The sequence below is a fragment of the Rhinolophus sinicus genome, linkage group LG07 (assembly GCF_036562045.2).
Source record: "Rhinolophus sinicus isolate RSC01 linkage group LG07, ASM3656204v1, whole genome shotgun sequence".
Taxonomy (NCBI): Eukaryota; Metazoa; Chordata; class Mammalia; order Chiroptera; family Rhinolophidae; genus Rhinolophus; species Rhinolophus sinicus.
Window position 1 is genome coordinate 29,071,986 of NC_133757.1, and position 20,168 is coordinate 29,092,153.

The 20,168-nt window shown below is 38.2% G+C and overlaps 1 long non-coding RNA gene across 1 annotated transcript; it reads left to right on the forward strand.

The window, feature by feature from the left end:
- Window positions 1–33: 33 nt before the first annotated feature.
- Window positions 34–8,772, forward strand: LOC141572795 (uncharacterized). Its single transcript, XR_012498289.1, has 3 exons — window positions 34–169; window positions 7,209–7,324; window positions 8,336–8,772. It is a non-coding gene; the product is annotated as an uncharacterized LOC141572795 (long non-coding RNA).
- Window positions 8,773–20,168: the final 11,396 nt, after the last annotated feature.

Here is a 20,168-nt window from a genome sequence, read left to right on the forward strand (position 1 = left end):
CTCCACCCTTAACCTCTCCTCCCAGCTGCAGCTCAAACTGTTTGACTACTTCCTAGGATCAAGCCTGACCACCTACAGAAGACGTTTAAGTGGCCCTACGCCAGTTGTTCTTGTCCCTCCTCAGCCCCAGATAAATGCCTGGAGACATTTTTGATTGTCACAACTGGAGGTGAGTGCTACTGACATCGAGTGGGAGTGGGTAGAGGCCAGAGATGCTGCTAAATGACCAATGCACAGCACCGTCCCCCATGACACAGAATTATTCAGCCCCAACTGCAAATAGTACCAAGGTTGGGAATTCCTGCCTTAATCCAATCTTTGGGACACATAATCAGCCTATGTGTGGTGTTGATATGGCCCTGTTTCTGAGGCTTCTTTCTGGGCCTTTTTTTTCTAACTTCTCTGTGTCTTATTAGTCTGCTAGGAACCTTAGCACCTCTAGAACTAGAAATCGACTTTTTTTTTTTAAAGGAAGCTTATTATTCAAATAAAACTCTGTCAGTCTTTTGTATTCCTCCCTCTCCAAGACTAGAATCTCAGCCTCCTCATTCTATGCTGGAACCACCAGTGGGAAGTATTGTGTTCATGTGTTTCACTAGCACAGGTGCCCTCTCTGCAATTTGCAGTCTCTAGGAAACATAGAGTCTGGGGGCAAGACAATGGTGGCCAGAAGGTAGGAAAAGGGTACCAAAAGGAGGTGGCCCAGCTTGACAATTACCACCTGGTGTTCAGTTCTGTTCAGAGCCTTGGTGTTATCTGAGTTTCACCCTCTCACCACTACCTCATACATTTCTGTGGAAGTGATTCTCTTACTTTTATAGGTAGTTCTCACACCTCTATATGTTTTGATGAGTTCATTTTTTAAAAAAAGGAATTCAATAACCTAGGAAAGAAGAGAATGTCTTCTATTAATATAATAAAGGGAGAATATAATAAAGGGAGAATATAATAAAGGGAGTCTAGAAAAAAAAATACTCACACTAACATCTTACTTGTTGACAATTTGTCAAACATTGGCCTCCTCAGCTCAGGAAAACAATAATCACTAGCTCTATTCAAAATTGACCTGGAAGTCCTAGCCAATGCAATAAGATAAGATAAAGAAATAAAAGACAAAGATTGGTGAGAAAGAAGAAAAATTTATATTTGCAGAAAACATGATTATTTACATAGAAAACATAGATGGATGAACAAACAGAATTAATGAATGAATTTTTTTGAGTGAATTTAACTAGGTCTCTAGATTTTAAAACATTGAATATAAATCTACATATTGGTAACAATTAGGAAATGAAATACAAAATCGATACCATATACCATAGCATCAAAGCACATCAAATATCTAGGAATTAGTTCTGCTACCTAACTAGGATTTGGGAGTCTATTGGGCCATGGTTGAAAGTGCTAAAAGAGTCCTAAAACATTTTTTTAAAAAGTATTCCAGGCATACTCCACCTCTTGCTTGCCCTCTGTCTGAAATGCTGTTGTTCTTATATCCACTTGGCTCACTCCTTCACATCCTTTAGGGCTTTAGTTTAAAGACACCACCTGAGCGATGCCTTCATTGGAAACAAAATGCCTGTCACATTTTAAACTTGATCTAACACTCCCTATTCCCACCCTTCTCTCTCTGCTTTGTTTTTATCCCTTAGTACTTACCACCTTTCAAAACATACTGTCCACTTATTTTTCTTACTTATTATCTGTTTTTCCTCTTAGGATGTGAGATTAATGAGGACAGGAAATTTTCTCTGGTTTGTTCATTGATGTATCTCCATTACCTAGAACTACGCCTGGCAAATAGGACACACACAATAAATATTAGTTGAATGGATGGATGGATGGATGAATGAATAAGCAAAGAAACATACAAACAAGAAAGCAGAAAAATACCTGAATAATTTTAATATATGAAGGTAAAAGATGAGTACTAGAAAAGAAGAAGGAATAAAAATGCTGGGAAGGGCAATCCAACTACCCATTGAAAGATGAATAGAGAAACAAAATGTGGTACAAACATGCAGAGGAATATTATTCAGCCTTTAAAAGGAAGGATTGCCTGTCACATATTCCAACATGGATGATCTTTGAGGACATTATGCTAAGTGAAATAAGCCAGTCACAAAAAGACAATTACTGTATGATTCCACTTATATTAAGTGTCTAAAGTAGTCAAATTCGTAGAAACGAAAGTAGAATGATGGCTGCCAGGGGGTGGGGGAAGAGGGGAATGGGGAGTTGTTTAATGGCTATAGAATTTCAATTTTGCAAGATGAAAAACTTCTGGAGATTTGTTTCACAACAATATGAATGTACTTAACACTACTGAACTGCACATTTAAAAAAGGTTAAGGTGGTTTTAAAAATACCAGGAAGGCTCAGAAGAGAACAAAATATCTATATGGGGGGGAGGGCATTGAGAGTTGAGAGTTGAAGAATGAGTACTTTTTCACAATTCTAGATAGTGAGGGCACTCATAGCCAATTCATATGCAAAGCAGTCGGTGGGAACACAGACCACTAATATAGAAAGAGGGCCTGGTCAGGGAAGTGAGAGTGAGGCTGGGGTGGTGAACAAGAGTGGCTGGCTGGAGACAAGTGTGGAGATAGAGAGGTAAGCAGAGATTGGGCTCTTATTGGGCAGTTGTTTTGCTGCCACTGTTACTATACCCACAGTTACTAGCACAATGGCTGGCATAAGTTAGTTGCTCAAATAAATATTTGTTCAAGAAATAATCTTAACACAGTAGTACAGAGCTTTGTAAGTAATGCGTAATGAATAAATATTTAATTATGATATCACAGAGTATAACTTACAAAGGCTATCTAAAATGAAATAGTTAAAAGTTGTTTTAGTTATAGTAGTATTATTTTTTCAACATTAGAAATAATATCTTTCAAAATATTCAGTTAAAATTTAAAACTATAGCATTATTATTTTCAGGAGACTCACAGCAACATGGTTTGTTAACTGAAAGTTAGTTTTTTAAGGAATTCTATGGTATCCAAAATTGTGGTTCCACAGGACCATCTTCAAAATTTAGGATGTACTATTTCATTATAAAAAGCATTTTGGTCTTTCAATGAATCTGTGTTTAATAAATGATGTTCCTACTGTTCTTTGAAGAGTAACATCTTTAAGTAATTAAGAAAATAGTTTTTAAAAAATCTGTCCTAAATATCTGATATAACTCAAAACATTTTTCTGTTTATAAAGTCATAAAGGACATAGTGTTTCCATGAATATTATAATTTCACCACTGCTACCTGAGCTACTATTCCCCGAACATGCCATAGTTTTGTACATCTTTGAATCCTCTTACATGCTGCTTCCTCTAACTACAGTGCCCTCCCCAAAGTGGTTTTTTTGTCTGTAACATGGGGATAATAATAGCATCACCTCCCTCATGTAGTTCTTGTGACGATGACATGACTTGGGTAGAGCATTTATTAGGTAGAGCACTCTGGAGAGTGTTTGGCACGTGATGAGCGTTAGTACGTGCCAGCTGTTACGATTACTCTTCTTTCAAGATGTTGTTCAAATGCCACCTCATTGTAGAGAGTGATTTGCTGCTATCTCCCATAACTCTTTTGAACATGTCTTTATCAAGGCTCTATCCCTTGGTATTATTGTTTTTGTTATACATTCATCTACCTTCCTGGACTATGAGTTACACAAAGGCAAGGCCTTGTGCTTCTTCAGATTCAAAGCGTCTTGCATGATGCTAGGTGCACAGTGAGCGTGTGCTGAGTGATTGCTGAATGAATGGAAGACTTAAGTAGGAATGATGAAAACAATGATGACTCTCCAAAACAAATACCAGTAGTGTTTACTGCTTAATTAAATTGACATTTTTCCAATTTGACAAGAAAATTCTGGACTAATTGTTTTAACTAACTGTGATTATTCCTTTTCTTTATCTTCATGCAAATCTGGGGTTTTAGTATGAGAAGGCAAGGTAAAATCTCTCCTACCACCTACACTGTCTGTTTCTCTGAGTTTTCAATAAAAATCATTGTTATAGTAGAAATAGCTTCACCAAGTAAATACTTGACCCTTATACCTCTTCCATTTGTTACGAAAGGGTCTGCTGATTGAAAAATGTTAGGGTGCCCTTGTTGATCTTTTCCCAAGTGTAAGTCTTAAATATTTGTATCCTTGTCAATGTAAAACTATGCATAACAGTCTCAGCCCTATTGTCATAGAGCTAGATTATGGTGCTACCTAGTGGTGAACTTTTGGCACGTATTTTATTGAAACTGGCTCATGCTCTTCTAGGTTTTAATTTTATCTTTTATATTAGCATTTGTAAAATGTTGTTAGCAATCACTACATCTTGCTCTTTTTTCTGGTATTCTTGGCAACTGTTCTATGTGTCATTTATCCTCAATTCATTTAGTTCAGATCTCTTCAGCAGAACTGAGAATTTAAAGATATGCTACAAGGTCTATTATCAAGAAGCCAAAGATACCCTTTTCTCCCACATGAAAACCAGGATCTTTACAGTCAGAATGCAGGACACTAACTCCTTTGTGCCATGAGCTCCACCTGAGTCCACGCATGTCTTGCAGGCTGCCCATAGCAAGTGCACCCCTCCTTTGCTCACATTCTCCTAAACAATCATTCACTTTTCCCTCTTTTGAAACCAAACAGTTCCCTCAAAAATATGGTTTCAGCCATAAAATAGGAAATAGTACTAAACAAACGGAAATGTTTTGCTTTAAATACTGAAGCCATTTGTTTACATTAAGAAAAAGTTTGCATTCAAAGCCCATAATTGAAAAGAAACATGAATCATCAATCACACGGGGCTATTATAGATAAGAAATAAGTTCTGCCATGAACAATTGTATTAAACATGAACAACTCTTCTTGGGAGCTTTTGCTGAGTCATTTTTCAGGAAGTGGCCTGTCCAGGGAGATTTCTACAGGAGGAACAATTGACAATATTTTCATATTAATAACCTCCACTTACTTTATTGTTCTCAAAACTTTTGTTAATAAGCATTTTCCTGTTCAGTTAAAAAAAAATAATAGAACACTCATCAAAAGATAAAGCCTAATCTAATTTTTTATGTGTTTTTGGTACTTTTCTTCTGTAAGTGATATTAAATATATTTACGTAAGTTATAAAATGTCCTCATTATTGAACATAACATTAGGAAATATTTTGTTCTGAATCTTTTTTTTAAACATATGTGCTATAGCATATGTTGGATATATTTGTTAGAATGATTCCAAATAATTATTTTGCATTCAATTCCCCACAAGGCAGCAGCAATGTTTCCTCTTGGTGGCTTGGAGCCTCTTCTGTCCATTCCTTCTGAGATTTCTCTCAGTTACCCCTCTGTAAGGGACAATCAGTGTGGGCTCCTGGAGACCAACTAAAAGATTAGGCCATCCACACAAGGGCCCCTCAGAAAACTCTCCAGCAGGACCACAGAGGACAGACAGGGTCCGTGTGTTCCCTGGAGACTCCCTAGTGTGCACACTTTTGGGCCCTGTCCCCAAGCACTGAGCCTCTCTCTTAGCTTTATGAATGTTTGTCACAAGGAGCCAAAGTCACCTTCTTATGGGATTAGAGAGGTAAACTGTGAAATGAAATCCTTGTGTGATTCTGATTCCTATTATCATAAATAATTATCATGCTTGTTGTTTTGATTTAATACAAATATCTCTCCCACCACCTACCCACACCCACACCTGTCCCAACTACGCCCTGGTGAGAAAGCCTCCCTTCCCATGCACAACGAAGCTTTCCTTCTGTACTAGGTGATAAACAAAGTGGGCCTAGCTGTATAATCAGGTACCAGAATCAAAGTAGGCTTTTGTGTAGTGTAGCAGCTTGCATACATAGACTGCTTGGACTGCCTAAATTCAAATCCTACCTCTGCTACTTATTAGCTATGTGACCTTGGGCACTTTTCTGTGCCTGAAGTTTCCTTATCTGCATAATAGACAAACTCCTATCTTATAGATTTCTTGGGGAGATGAAATTAATTAATGCAAATAAAGTCTTCAGAATAGTGTCAGGAACTAAAAAGTACTATAGAAGTATTAGGAACAATATTATGAACCATTGAAGATAATTTTTTGGTTTTTTAGAAAAACCAACTGCATTATAATTTTATAATGAGTGGTATTTTTCTTCCATTTCTTTTCAAATGGACACATGGAGATGTGTCTCTGATGCCCGATGGTTAGAGTTTTGAAAACGTCAGTTACCTATAAAAATGTTTTGAGACTATAAAGCTCATATACTTATTACAGTTATTTCTTGTGTACTGAACTTTATGTTTTATTAATTTACTCAGTAATCTTTAAAAAGAAAACTGTATATTTTAAAACTTAATATGTTCCAAGCCCTTGAAAAGTCCATGGATCAGTGCAGAAATTTCTCCTTTATTCCAAGCACACTGAGAGTGGGTGGGGTCTGGGAGTCCATATCCAGCATGGCACACACACCTGCTGGGAGAATCTACCTCTGAACCTCAGAGTCAGGCTTTAAATGCAGATCAGTCTAACTCTACAGCTCATAACCACTATATGATACTGCCGTCCTCATTGGAGCTTCTCAACCTAGGACCATCCCTTTTTACCTGAATCCTAGAACCCTCCATTCTCCAGGCTCAAGGCTCCAGCCTCCTGGATTTTATTTTTGGAGGTGAAGAGACGAACCAACATTGGAAAAAAAAACCACAAAAGGATTTGGTTACATGCACCTTTAGCATTTTTTGTTTTTTGTTTTCTTCCTTGACATTCTCCAAATTCATTAAAGAAAGACTATACTGTGGAGAAAGGGGAAAGCTGCCATTTTCTTGTGGTTTCATCATACCTCCCTTGCTTCTCTATCTCAGCCTCCTGCCCAGGTTTCTTTTCAGCATTCTGTCCCTTAAATGTAGTTGTCTCTGAGGAATCTCTCCTTAATTATCTTATCTTCTTTCTCTATATTCTTGTGAGTTCATCTACTTCTGTGTTGCCAAGTCCCAAATCTAGATCTTCAATTGCACTTTTCTCCTGAGCTCCAAACTTCATTTCTAACAATCTGCATAACATCTCCATCATAATATCCTGTCCCACTGGCATCTGACATTCAACATGTCCCAAACTGCGTTCATTAACTTTCTTCTGTCTTAGTCCATTCAGGCTGCTATAATAGAATTACCATAGACTGGGTGGCTTACACAATAAATATTTATTTCTTACAGTTCTGGAGACTGGGAAGTCCAACATCAAGGCATCAGCAGATCCGGTGTCTGGTGAGAGCCTGCTTCCTTGCCCATTAATGGCCATCTTCTCACTGTGTCCTCACCTGGTGGAAGGGGTAAGGGAGCTCTCTGGGGTCTCTTTCATAAGGATACTAATCTCATTCAAGAGGGACTCTACCCTCAGGACCTATTCACCTCCCAAAGGCCCCACCCGCGACCATCACATTGGGGACTAAGTTTCAACATATGAATTTTGAGGGGACACAAACATTCAATCTATAGCACTCTCCTCCCACTTTAAGCCAGTCTCCATACACCAAACATCCACCTACTAATAATAATGATATCCTTAAGGTAGATTTTCCTAGCCTGCCCGTGTTCTCCAAATCAATCTGCCAATCCATTAACTCTGAGCCTGGTCACCTCTGGGCCTTTGTAGGTGCTGCTCCTTTTCTCTGGAATGCCTTTCCATCTGTATACCTGGTGAACAAATTTCTATGTATTTTTCAAGATTCAACACAGACAGCTCCCTCCTCAAAGCCACCCTAGGTCCTAAATTGTACTTCACATAGGACATAATTTGGACAGGGGACATATATATTTTATTTCTCATGCTAAGCTATGAATTCTTTAAAGACCACCTCTGGACCTGATTCACTTTCATAGTGCTCGGGGCACTTAGTATAAGACCTCATACATAGAAGTCCTCAATTAATGTTTGCTACAATAATTAATCAATTAATTAATGTAATAAAAAAGAGTCAGTGTGTTTTAGAGTGTTGAGTTATTTCTTCCTCCACTCATACTTTGTCTTCAAATTTTCCATTACCTACTATCACTTTTGGATTGGTCACCACTCAGAAATTTTGATGTCGTAAACAGTCTATCTCACAAAATGTTTTGGAGTATATTTGGTTTATAAGGCCTGACACAATCTGTCCCCTTACAAGGACACCTATTGTAGAGTAAAAACTGAGCGAATGACTAATGTGAATTCCTTCACTTCAAATACACTATGATAAAAAGAAAAGTTTCCATTTATACCAGGTTTTACAGGGTTATGGTTCAATAGGTGATCTGTATGCTTCCTTTTTACTTCTAAACACATGTGTTCCTTTGTTTCTCAGGAAGTAATCATCATGCAGCCATGGAAATCAACAAGTGCAAAGGAAATGTTGCAGGAGTATAATGAAGCCAACTAACTCAACTCCACAAAAGTTGGTCATATCCTAAAATAATTAAAATACAACCATCCAAAAACTCTCAGAGGAAGTGCTAATCGGTGCTTGGTATTTTGACAGTAACTGTATAGTATGTGAAAGCATTTCAAAAATTTTAAAGCATTTATAAAACGTAACATATTATCAAGATGAATGAATAAATATTTATTGAGTGACTACTATCAACTACGCCCTTTCACATATATTCCCTCACTTTATCATCTCAATAGCCCTGTAGAACAGCTATTTTTAGTATTGGTTCTACAGATAAAATTTTAAAAAGCTTACACTCTGAGAGGTTAAATGACTTGCCCACACATTACTAAGTAAGAGACAGCACTTGAGGGAACATGCTCCATCAATCACAATTCATCTTAGAGATGAATAATGACCAGATCACATGGCCTGAATCACAAGAGGGACTCAACACAGAACAAACCACCTCCCAACCAATTTTCCACACTTGTAAAATTTAACTGTTTCTTTCTCTTAACTTGGCCTGCAAATTCATAGCTTTGCAAGTAGATTTGTGATTTGGAACTTTAAGACTTCTCAATAACAGGAATGATCAAGACTAAATTGTTTTCTTTTGAGTCATTTATAAGTCATAAGTATTACATCAGTAAAATTTTGACACAAGGGACAATCCTATTATTCTCTTCTTATAGTAGATTTTGTAATGTTGAAATTGATTCAAAGTTTGTATTATACAGAAATTTGTCTTGTGATGATGTTTCAGTAGGAAAAAAATTGAGAGCGGTAATAGTATTTTTATCTTTATTTAGAGTCTTAAAGTAATGAAGTTTATTTTAGGGAAAACCTATAAACTCAGTCTCATTATAATTCATACTTTATATTTTATATAAATTATATTATTAATTTAAGTCCTATTCAGTTTGACATAAGTTTATTATATTACTCATTCATTTTGATGAATCATATGTAGTTCAACACAAAAGAAGTTTCCTTAGAAGTGTTAGGTGTACAAATTCTAATCCCAAATTTTAGTCATGTCATTACTGATAATGGTAGATAGAAATGAATTGTCAGACAAAATTTTGAGGAATTTGCTTTGTCATAAGCAACCAATCACTTCCATTTGCTGAGGATCAGTTTTAGACTTAGCACTATGTTAGGTTCTATAAAAGATCCAGAAAAAACATGTGACAAGGTGAATTGATAGGAATTATGTCAAGCTTTAAGTTGCAAAGGAGACTACAGTGGCCTTTATTCTCTCATGGTAAAGAATCCAGATATGGACTAGATTCTCCACAAAGTCCACAAAGTCGTCAGACAGACAGACTGCTTCTATATTTGTGCTTTTTGTCTTTAGCAAGTGGCTTCCATACTCAAGGTCGTCTCAGGATACAAAAACACTGCTGGAGCTCCAGCCACCAAGTCCTCAATCCAGCAGCAGGAAGAAGGGTGGGGGAAAGGCAAAAAGGATGTGGACCAGCTGCATGTTCCGATTACTTAGGAGTTTTCCTGGAAGTTCCACCCACCAACTTCTGCTTCTATCTAATTGGTCAGGACTTAGTCACATGGCCACACCTATTGGCATATAAGGCCAGGGAGGACAGCCTTTATTGGTCACAGTGTCATTTGAATGTAGTTAAGATTCCACTACTAAAGAGGAATGGAAAGAATGGGAATGGATATAGGGGAGGTACTTACATTTGCAATCACTAAAGGTAAAGAGACAGTGGGACAGTGGAGCCCAGACCAAAGATCAAAGTCTTCAAAATGGAAGAATAATTGCATCCGGATCTCAGCTCTGCTATTTATTAGATGCAGCAGAAGCAGTGGGATCAGCTAGAAGGTAGTTTGGACCAGGGTGGGATCAGCTAGAAGGTAGTTTGGACCAGGGTGATAGTAATGGAGATGGTGAGAAGTGATCAGATTTTGAATATATTTTGAAGGTAGAGCCAACAGGATTTGTTAATGGGTTATAATGTGAGGTGTCAGATAAAAAGAAGTCAAGGGTGATGTCAAGATTTTTGTTTGTGTGTTTGTTTAAGCAACTGGAAGAATAGAGTCTCCACTTACTAAGAAGGGTGTTGACGTAGGAAACGTCCAAGCCTGTAGAGAATTTTTTTAAGAGTTTATTTGAGCCAAACTGATGACATCTGCCAGGGAGCAAGATCTCAAGTGCTCCCAAGAATAACAGCTTTGCAGCTTTTATGCATTTAAAATTAAGGAGGGCACATAAGGAAGATTACATGAAAGTGGGGGAAAGCAAGGTGGGTATTGGATTACAGATAGTTAACAAGATTCTGTACTCTCTTGAGGGTGGTTAGGGCTTATTTTCAAAGGACTGTTAACCTAGATGCACAGGAAAAATGGACAGGGCTTGCTTAAGGCAAAGATGAACTTTTACTAAAAAGTTATAGCCTGAGCTGTGACTACCCACCATGACCTGCCCAGTTAGGAATTTGGGATCAAATCACCCTGTGAGGGTACTTTCCATAGAATCCTTTTTTTTTTTTTTTTTTTTTTCCCCACAAGGGAAACATTAAGGGAGGAACAGATACCAGATAAGGATAGACGATCAGATCCTCATATATTTTTTAAACATCCAAGTGGAGGTGTTAAGTTGGAAGTTGGATGTGTGGTCTGGAGCACAGGAAAGTGGTACAGACTGGAGATATAAAATTTAGAAGTAACCAATATATAGATAGTATTTAAAGCCCTGAGATTGGATGAGCTCACCAAGGTAGTAAAGAGAGCCTAGGACTGAATCCTTGAGCACTCCAACATAGAGAGATCAAGGAAACTAAAAGAACCAGACAAGAAGAATGAGAAGCAATGAGGTACATAGAAAACTGGGAGTTCATGGAAACCATGTGAGTGAAGTATTTATATAAGAAGGGAATGACTGTTTCAGACGCTGCTGATAGGTTAAGTAAAATGAGGACTGAAAATCAACTACTACATTTGCTGTGGTTACTATAAGAGTAGTTTCTGTGGAGAGTGGGGGTTAGAGGAGAAGAACTGAGAGGAGAAGAATTAGAGACAGCAATTATACAAAACTTTTTGAGGAATTTTGCTGTAAAGGGAAGGAGAGAAATGGGGGAGGGGAAAACTGGAGAAAGAAGGGGCATCAAGAGAGTTTTTGTTTTTGTTTTTATGAGAGAATGCCTATATGGTACTGGGAAAGAGAGGGAGAAATTCATGATGCAGGAGAAAGGGGAGGGTTGCCTTTGACTAGGTAAACAAGGCAGGTGGAGATGGAAATACTGGCCTTTGTAAAGAGTGTGGAGAGTTCGTGCAGAAGAACAGCAGGGAAGGCAGAGTCTATGAGCCTACATGCTGGTAGGTGGATAGATGTGGTTGTGGGAGCTTGTGGGAGTTTTCTTCCGATGGCTTCCATTTTCTCAGTATGTAGGAAGCAAAATCATCACGACAGTGAGGGGTTGAAAGTTTGAGAAGCAAAGAAAAGGTATAAAATAAATCCCTTCCAGTAGAGTGAACACATGAATGGCCTAGAGAAATATGGTATGATTGCTGGGTAGCTTGAAGGGTCCACTAGAGATGAGTGTTCAAGAATTTAAAACGAGACCAATGAGCTTGGTTGTGTGTTTTTCTCCAGCTTCATTCGACTATGTGAACAGAGGAGGGGAAAGTTGAATTTAACAAAGGTTGTATAGTGTAGCCAAGTTAGTTCAAAACAAGGTGAGGGAGAAACAAGAGAGTTGAGAGTATATTTGATGGAGTGATTAAAACATTTGACCACAGATTTAAGCTGAGTAAAGAGGGAAGTGAGGACACGGAAGGAATGAGGGGTAGTGAAAATATAGTTGGATTCAATGGATTTTAGGTTCCAATGGTGCTGAACAATTGCTGAAGTTCAGCGTGTTTGCATGTCGATTAACAAAACAAAAAAGAAAGAAGAAAAAAGCTCTGAAATTCTCAAATCTAAACCTTAATGATGTCCAAAGATGCTAGAACTTAGGGTCTTGCCAGTGTGAGCTTCCCCATTTATCCACCCCAAAATAAATAAACCAGCCTTCTTCCCTTTCAATCACTGACCTGATACAAAGAGAGTGACCTCATAATGTGGCATGATTAAATCCTGTTCCTGGATTCCAGATTTTCATACACTTCCAGCCATTTCCTGCAAATGACAAGTAGAGATTTCCAGTGAGCTCTCTGACATGGCAGAATGCCAGATCAACCAAAGAATCTCTCATTCTATAGCCTGAAGAAAACTGAACATCAGATCTCAGGCAGGCTATTGTGTTAATCAGTTTTCAAGACAAGGCCACATTTTGTTTTGAAATCATTAAAGCTGTTCCAGGGTGGCCGGTTGTCTCAGTGGTTAGAGCACAGTGCTCATAACATCAGCATCACCAGTTTGATTCCCACATAGGCCAGTGAGCTACACTCTCCACAACTAGATTGAAAACAACGACTTGACTTGGAGCTGATGGGTCCTGGAAAAACACACTGTTCCCTAATATTCCCCAATAAAAATTGAAAAAAAAAAAGCTGTTCCACAAGCAGCAAGGGTGCTCTTTTTTGAGCCCCACTCTTGCCTCAGGTAGGAATTGACCCATAAATCAGAACTTCTCTGGCCAGGCCCAGGCTCTTTAAACAAGAACAACACGGAACGCAACACCTTGGATGTATACAAGAAAAGAAAAAATATAGCCTAAAATCAAACATCTCAGAAAAAGCATTCTGTCTGGGTGAGATACCAGGGCCCACTTCTCCCCCACCCACCCCCACCCCCACACGCTCCCACCCCCCAAGCACCTTCATATGATTGACTAACATCACAAAAACATCGTAGACTCGAAATGGTATTTATACAATCATGCTGAAATTCTTATTTCTCTTTCTCTCTCTGCCACCTATAAACCAGTTTCTTTTAACATCTAAACTGATGACTCAATAGTCAGGCATTTTCAACTTCCTTTATGCAAGTCTCTTGTCAGGATTTTAGAATTTTTAAACCTTTATCTTCATTGAGTAACACAGGCCTAGAAGAGAAAAAATATGGTTAATTAATAGTACTGTTTTTCTTTCAGCTTCTTTTTAAAAATACCCCAGCAATAATTATAGCACCAACTATACAGGAGTTCTGAGTAAATGTGAGTTTACTTGATAATAACAAACAAAACCAGCAAGTAATGTGTTTCACTTTCTTGACATTTAAAAACAAAATAGTCATTTTAAACGTTTAAAATAAGTGTCAAATACTACTCCTCTTTTCCTTTTCAGTCAAGTCCTACAATACTTAAAATACTTGTCACCCGTCACAAATCCCACATGCTATAAAAGGTTGAACTTAGATTATAAGGTAAAGATTTACCCTCAGAAAATGGAACTGAAATCAGAATGTCCCACTTTTGTGAGTTTAAGAAAAAGCCTTAATGGTTCTTTTTAGTGTGGGGTTTGGGGTTGAGTAGTATTTAAAACACTAAACTGTCTCTCCAGTATTTGAGAGGATTAGGTTTAGAGTTGATTGTGTTGACTGTCTTTTGAGATTAGATAGTTTAGTTAGGCTCCTACTGACCATGTAAATGTCTCAGTGTTTATTGACTGTCTGCAGTCATTATCAAAGGCTCTGAACACAATCGACACCTTGTAAACAGAAATCCCATTATTTTTGTGGTACTGATAAGATTTACTGAGGATTTCATTTTTGTATGATTGACTGGCCAGTTAAAGATATTAATACAGTACAGGAGAGCATGATAAATGAGTATGAATTCAGTCAACAAACTTGCCCTTTTATTTTGTTTGGAAACTACAATCTCATTTTGCTTGTAGATTATAGAAATACTATCTGTTCAGTGCTCTGTCTAAAAATACTTTTAAGTACATTTGATAGTGTCATATGCATTTCTACTAATCCTTCAATGATCTACAAAGGGATTTGTTTTTTTAGAAAGATGTCTTAAATCTTTCAGAACATAGAAAGAAAAATTCTATGGAAAGTGTACTAATTTAGTTTGGGAATGTTGTAAGGGTTTATTTTGGGGGGTGGTCTGGGTCTACATTTTAAAATGCTTTAATCAAAATAAAATTTGGAAAGGAATGCAATAAACATGTTGCATTTAACCACAGGTAAAAATCTATGGGATCAACATTATTTTGATTCTGAATTTGGTGATCTCTGCTGGGGAGGGGGTGCTATCAAGCTTTCCTCCCTGCTTTTCAGGAAGATGTGTGAAAGATGAAAGAGGGTAAGGGAAGCGTGCCTTACCTAGGGACTTCCATCGCAGGGCCTCAAGAAAAGATGACTTGACAGCAGTCAGAGTTGAATGGAAGGAGCCTTGCTTCGGGAAGCATCGAAAGGGAGTTAATGTTCGAGAGAAAGCAGAAAGACGGAACTGGGATTAGACTGTTTTGTCTAAGAGAAGTGAAATGGGTAGCCCACCACCACATTTGATTACCTCTGCATAAAATATAAATTGCTTAACGCAAAACATAAAACCTTCACAATGAAGCCCCAACACACCTTCATGTCCCTGGCTTTGGCTTTTGCAGTACTCTCCTTCCTTACCTCCTGACGTGAACCATTACATGCTTCCTCGCCTCTTCACTCTAAATGTCCAAATGTCAGTGATGCCATTATATACTCAAACAAGTATCTAATTTCTCCACTATATTCATAAATGTTTTGCCATTTCTTTGTGTGTCCACATTTGTGTGTCCACATTTCTTTGTGTTCCCTACATCAATTAATAAGCTCCTAGAAGGCAGGACTAGATCTTACTTTTTATTTCTATAACCCCAGGGTGTAGTGTATAATGTGTGCCTAATAACGGTATTGGGCAGGAAGAAGGAAGGAAAGAAGGAAGACACTCTGTACCTTTGCTCATACACCCACCCCATTCTCTCTTCCAATATGAAGCTTATTCATTAGTTTAAAACCAACTGCTTTTTGAACACTTCCCTGACCAATGATCTCCCACTTCTTTAAAGTCCCATAGCACCTAAGTGAGAATGACACAATCGATACTTAACAGACTTGTGTTGTCATCTTAGTTGTGTTTTTGTATCTGTGTGCCATTTCCCCAACCACAAAGAGCTCTTTGCATCACCGCAATGCCTAGTGGTGCTCTGCTTCAAGTTGTTACCTACTGAGTGTTGATTAAGGAGGAGAGGGAGAAGGTCTGAAAGGTAGACCAGTGATTTTGACAGGCTCAGTGAAGGAGGGCACATTCAGGACAGCCCAAGCCATGCCAGCAGTCAAGCAGTGAGGAGCACCAGGCAGACTGCCCCCAAATCTTCAAGTGCTTCAAAAGGAGAAAAAGTCAGTCCACCAGGAGTTTAACAAGGGGCAGAAAACAGCCTGTACTTAAGTTAATGAAAAGCCAGGACATTGCAAGTAGGAGCAAATGTTCACAATCAGTTGCAGAAGATAAACCAGGCAAGGAGGAGAAAGTCCGAATGGAGAAGTTATCGCGTACCAATTATGTGCTATGCATTTGATATACATTTTTAAAAAAAATCTTTGTTGACATATAATTCACATATCATATAATTCAGCAATTCAAAGTGTTTAATTCAATGGTGGTTGTTTTTTTTTTAGTGTATCCACAGAGTTGTGCATCCCAAAGCACAGTTTTAGAATATTCTCATCACTCCAAAAAGGAACACTGTACCTGTTAGTAGTCACTCCTCATTTCCCTCTCACCATCACCCTCCCACGCCACCTCCTGCCCTAGGCAACCACCAATTAACTTTCTGTGTTTACGGATTTGCCTATTCTGGATATTTCATATACATGGAATCATACACCAGGTCTTTTGTGACTGACTTCTTCCACTTAACATAATGATTTCAAGGTTCATCCATGTTGTAGAGTGTATCCGAACTTCATTGTTTCTTAATCGCCAAATAGTATTTTCAGTCAGCAGTTGGAAATCTGAGCATGTGAATGGCTGCCTAGTAGTTATAGGCAGATTTTCAACTGTGTGGGTATTAGCACCCCTAACACCCATTCAAGGGTCAACTATATTCCATTGTGTGGAAAGAGGACATTTTATTTATCCATTCATAAATCAATGGACATTTCAGTTGATTCTAGACATACATCCTTTCATTTTTTTTCCTATGCTCCTGGGAAGTAGGTATTAGTGCCCTAATTTCACAGATGAGTAAACTGAGCCTCAGAAAGGTTAACTACCTTGCCCCTTCATGTAAATAATGGCACTGAGATTGAACTCAAGCCTGCCTGAGTCCAAAGCCTCTATGTTTAATCACCTCTGTTATTTTATTTGGCAAACATTGTGAATGTAGGGATGTAGATCATGCCGAATTCCAAAGACTCATAGGGATCATTGATGCTCCCCGTCTTTCAAGGAATTTAGTTATAATTTTTAAAATGTGATAGTTGTGTGCCATAGCAGAAGGAACTTGAGCTTTACAGCTACTTGAATTTGAATCCCACATAACTAACTTTGTGATTTGGGGCAGATTGTGCCTCAGTTTCTTCACCTATAAAAATGAAGATAAGTTCTACCTTACAGGGTTGTTGTGAGGAGTAAATAAGCTGATAAATATATAAAGTGCCTGACATATAGTACATAATAAGAATACGGTAACTATTATTATCATTACTGTTTGCGGTGGTACCAAAAGCAAGTAAAATACCCCCCACACGCACTTCCCCATAGGGAGAAATCTGAAGAGATCAGTTTGGGATATGGGGTAGTGGGAAATTCAGGCAGAAGTCTCCAGTGGTAAGCAGACAGAGATAGCACAAGCTCAGGTGATAGGTCAGGGCTAGAGATATAGATTTGGGGGTTATCAGCATGACAGTGAGGGTTGAAGCTGTGATAACTATTCAAGTAGAACCAGGCAGAAAATAAAGGAATGAGTCCAGGGCCTATGTCTGGGGATGTCCACAATGAAAACCAGGAGATGAAATGAGAAGCACTAAAAGATACAGAAATAAGTATTTGGAGGGGTTGTGGTTATCCCAGAAGAGCACCTAATTTTGAAAGCCAAAGGAGAAAATATATTTAAGAAAGGTTAAGAGGTAGGAGAGACAGTTGAGAAGGTTATGTTGCAGAAAGATTTGCACTAATGAGAACTGAGAGGAGGCCATTACACAGGCAGTCAGGAAGTCAGTGGTGACTTTAAAGGCTGAGCATCCATCCATCCATCATCCATCCATCCTTCCATCCCTCCATCCATCCATCATCCCTCCATCCAACCATCATCCCTCTATCCATCCATCCATTTGTTCATTCAGCATGATTCGAACACCTACAGAGAACCAGGTACTGTGCTATGCCTGAGAAACAAATGGGTAAAATACAAATGGGTAAAATCCCTTGCTACACTGAGCATGACATAAAACAGATGAAAAGTGTAATGTTCTGAGACCCCTTTTGTCTAAGAGTTGGGCCTAGGAGGAGAAACTGGGGCTTCATTGGACGATTGTGATGGAAAGACAGAGTATTAGCAAATCAGGAGGAAACTGAAGGGCATGTCAAAGGCAGGCTGAATGAGGGAGGGGTTTTGTCATTTTAAAAGGGGAATTAAAAGGGGGAAAAGAAGGCAGAAGCCTTTGGATTAACATATTTGACACAAATGTCATCTGGAGGCTTCTTCTCTCACTGGTTTACAATTGAGATGTTGCTACATTAATTCTATCAATTTTTGAAACTTGGGGTGAATTTCTTAAACTTGACAGCACATTTCAAGTATACATGTTGATCATTCCTCTCCAAGGATTTTCAAAGATCAGAATTGTTTTCCCTCCCAAAACTTTGAGTAAAATGGATCCTTCAAGAAAATGCACTGTTTATCCTTTAGCTCCAGTACCTTCTGACCCACTACAGAAACTATAGACTACTCCCCTTCTCCCAGCCCCCAGTCTCTAGTCAAGGTACCCCTACTCAGAGAAGCAAGTTAAAGAATGGGGACCCGGATACCAAGGCCTCACGTCTGTGGCCATACTTCCACATTAAAGCAAACAGACAAATAGCGGTAAATAAAAATCAATTCAGAAGTTATTGGTAGAAAACAAAAAGTAGGAATAATAGAAATGGAAATACTGAAGTCTAATAAGAAAACCAGGAACCCAAAAATCAAAAGAAGAAAACTGGGACACATTTAATATTAAAGGATAAAACAAGTGAACACTGAAAAAGTTAAATAAAACAAATGTAAGAATGAACTTTAAAAAACTTAAATAAACTTAAAAAATGGAACAAACTAAAACCACAAGAATCAAAAAGATTAAATAATGACAAGCTAAAGTCACAAAAGAACTTTTAAAGCTAGATAAGAAAAGGAAGTCAGTAATTTTAAGATAAATAAAAAGAAAGATGATAGAAGTAGATTTTTAAAAATCTAATCAGAAGATTAAAGGAATGAAAAAGGAAATAATAAAATGATAAGGTAAGAGAAAAACAATAGCAAATAAAGAGTGTATATAAGTTAAATAAAAAATAAATTAAAATAGCAAAAAAAGAAACGAAGTTAAAAACCCAAAAAAACTGAGACATAAAAGAATAAAATTATACCAAAGCTAAAATGGGTAAAATTAGTGAAAATTAAGTAAACAGAAATATAAATCAGAATGAAAAAATACACTGTCCAGAAAAATACAAATATTTTTAAAGCTAAGGTGTTAAAAATTAAACATACTTTTACAGTGGAAAAAATGACAAGTAGTGTCTGTTCCTAACATGATCTGGGTTGAATGAAGCCACACGAACCCTGGTTCCTGGTGGAGGGTGAGGGCAGAGCCCTGGGAATAAGAGCAGAACAGCATTTTTTACCTCCATCTTGATGAGAACACAATGCCATGCCCTGGGTGCCAAGGCACCTGAGAGAGGTCAGGCCCCCAGGAACTCTCTAGAAAAGCACCACTGTCTCATCGATGCTCCATGCTGTAAAAGCTCTTGTAAGTGGTAACTGGCAGCCAGGTGAAAGGCCTCCAGGGAGTCAGCTGGTTCTTCCTCTCCAACCTATAAAAAGAGGTATCAATTATGTTAGGGTTAACTGCAAGTAATAGAGACCCAGAATAACAAAGGCTTGAAAAGCTGGAATTGTATTTGTTTCTCATGTAACAGTCCAGCAGTCAGCCCAACTGAGATGGCGATTCGGCTCCATGAAGTCCTCAGGGCCTTAAGCAACGTCTAGCTTTCTGCTCCCACTCCTAGGACCCTACACTTAGGTCTTGATCTCATAGCCCATGACTGAGCTACCGCCATCTCTCTCCAGGAGGAAGGAAATAGGAAAGGGCAAAAGGCATATACCAGTTAGCTTTTAAAGGTTTCCAAAACTGCCTCACAGCACTTCCACTCACACCTCATTGGCCAGAATTAAGAAGCACTAACCTGCAAGAAGAGATACTGGAAAATGCAGTTTTAATTCTGGTGGCCATGTGCGTAGTTGCAAATTACGTTAAGATGAAAAGTGAGAGTGGCTACTATGGATCAACAAACAGTGTCTGTCCCAGAAGAATGCAACATTAGCACTCTTCTCCCTCCCCCTCCTGAGGAATGCACATTTATTTTAGGTAAGAGCCAATTTTAAAAGTCTTTGATTACCCTGGTTTTGCTAAAGGAAGGAAGACTCCAGTAAAAGTATGTGCACAAATATTATTAACATCAGTATGAATATTTCCACACACTGTGAGCGGGGTTATGATTTGATCACAAGATGTCAACATCTCACTCTGGTCTAATGTATCAAGAATCTGAAAATTAAAGTTATTACCCAGTGGTGTAGACCCAGGGTTGCCTTTTTATACAAGGAAAAGTACTGG